A 2,639-nucleotide genomic window follows, 5' to 3' on the forward strand; every position below is an offset into this window, starting at 1 on the left:
AGCCTAAAAAATAGTTGAACACAAGGAAATCAAAACTTCAAAGGCATGGAGCTACCAACCTTAATCAGATGAAATAATTGTACAGTCAGGAGTATTATCAATAGGTGGGTCATTAGGGTCTCTAGGAGGATCAGTAAGATCCCTTGAGGCTGAGTTTGACACCACATGTTTTTCTACCAGATCCAGGAAAAAATCAAAATTATTAAGGCATAATGTTATATTCCTTAGAAGGTGTTTGATATCCTCATGGCCAATAAAAACCTTATAATTATCAACCTTCTTGTCTCTTAATACCATATGAAGGAGAGTGTCTATTTGTTGGCGTACAAAGAGAGAATGAAAATAATGCAATCTTTGTTTCCTGAACTTTCCTAGTTATGGAATCCATTTGAAACCCTCTCCTCCTAATTTTGAATTGGAAAAATAAGGGCGATCCCCAAACTCTTTTTATTCCAGCAACAAAATTTCCCTCCATACTTCCAGAGGGAAAGTCCCAAAAGTAGGAAGAAACTAAATCCCAAGAAAACAAACGATCATGATGAATACTAGAAGTACTAACTCCTCCTCTGTAACTTTCCATTCATTGGCAATGAGACATGGTATCTAAGACAAGAGAACAATTATGATAACTCAAGAAAGAACCATGACCATAGAAACAAACATAAGAATAAACAATTGATCCTTGAAAGCACAACCAAACCAAAATCAAATCATCCCCCAAACTCCACACCCGGGGCCCAATTTTAAGGGAGACTTGTAAGTCACTACACACTAAGGGCATAAAACTCTTAAAACCCCACTCACAAGACACCACAGTTAGACTCCATAAACTCAAACAACCCTTTGAACCACACCCAGAGTGCAGAACCAACAAAAACTTAGCCACAAAAATTCCAACTATAAAGAAGCAGAGGGACTTCCCATTTGTATTAAAAAAACCCCAATTCTCCAAAACAATAGTTAACAAGGACTTACAGAGGATAAAAATGCACAACACTCGAAACATATATTGCACCACCAAAATGAAAGGAAAAATCATCTTACTAAAACCACACAAATAAATTACAAGGATAACGACGACCACAAACCAATCCTAGACAGGGATACAAAATACATGCAAATCCATTATCCTGGAGTGCCAAATTCAAAAGGATGACCACCAATTCAAAGATATGACCACTTGTCATGGCATGCTGAAAGAGAATGAATAAAATTGACCCAAATTTGTCATCAATTTTAAGAAAACCACAGATAATGGTGTCTCTATACCACCAGAGCCAAAAACTCCACCGACCACACCAAAATAGTATAGAAACACTCCCAAGCGCATTAAAATCACTGCACCAGAATACCATAAACAACAGGGTGAGGATATCACCTCACCAACACTGTGCTGCAAAACATACCTCTGCCACCTTGTGTCTACCCTCATACATTTGTAATGAGGGGACATGAGGTTACAAACCCAAGCCTGTGTACTAATTTTATGCCATGTTATGACAAGAAATAGACAAGTGTGAGCCTGTCACGCCGTTCAAAAAAACATTCCCTCCATGGTTCACACCCCCATCGAGAAATAATCAACCCAAGATTCAATTATGTTCTTGGATACTAATAAAATACCATTATTGAATACTTGAAATACCAAAAACCTTAATTAGAGTCCATCCATTTTTGAGAAATACATACTGAGACACAACATAAAATTGAGCAATCACATGATAAGTATTAATGATTGTTATTGCATAGTTATAAATAATTACAAAACATGTATGGACATAATAGTTAATTTGTAAATTATGATTCAAGTTTATTATTCTCTTCACAAGATAAATAATCCATTCACATTCTCCTATTTGTTGATCTACCTAGATTATTAGTGCATCTCAAATGCACTACCTAGTTGTTTTAGTCATTAATATTTGGAAATTCCAGTCATAATGTTTTTTGAAGTTGTTCAACAAAACATACCTTTTGGGTTCCCACTTGAATGAAGTTAGAGAATATGAAGCACAATGTTCAACCCTATGATATACATATCTCAGTGAAGTTCAACCCCTTTTGTGACATTTTCACAGTGACGGTCAACATCATTTAATAGTCACAATCCATTCAAAACTACTACTATCATTCACTTGTAATTATTTAACTGAAAGATTAGATATTAAACCTTTCACAAATGGATGCTAAAACACGGCTAAAATTAAATTTTCTTATTTAAATTCAAAAATTTTAATTACATATACAAAATCATGTTTACCATAGTTAAATTGGAGCCAATTCCATTTAATGAGTGTCTCTCAATTAACTATACAAATACTAGGGAAAGCCAATCACAACTTCAAATTTGTTTACAAAGACAGTGCATAATTAGTACCATCTTTGAATCACTATGCTAACTAATACATGATAGCAGTTGTTGTGATTAAACCATAGTGTTTGAGGCATTATGCAAATATTTATAAATGATGATATTAGTTATAATACAATATAAAAATGGTATGGAAGATAATAGTAATTGTGCTAATTTATCATATACCTACACATGTTATAATTTTTAAAAAACTGTGTATTAAATAATGCACTTACTATGGAATAATATAACCCAATATATAAGAAGAAAATACTGAGATAGGAAA

Source organism: Pinus tabuliformis, chromosome 4_2 (genome assembly GCF_031772625.1).
Source record: "Pinus tabuliformis cultivar Carrire ecotype Pingquan chromosome 4_2, CPIR1, whole genome shotgun sequence".
NCBI lineage: Eukaryota > Viridiplantae > Streptophyta > Pinopsida > Pinales > Pinaceae > Pinus > Pinus tabuliformis.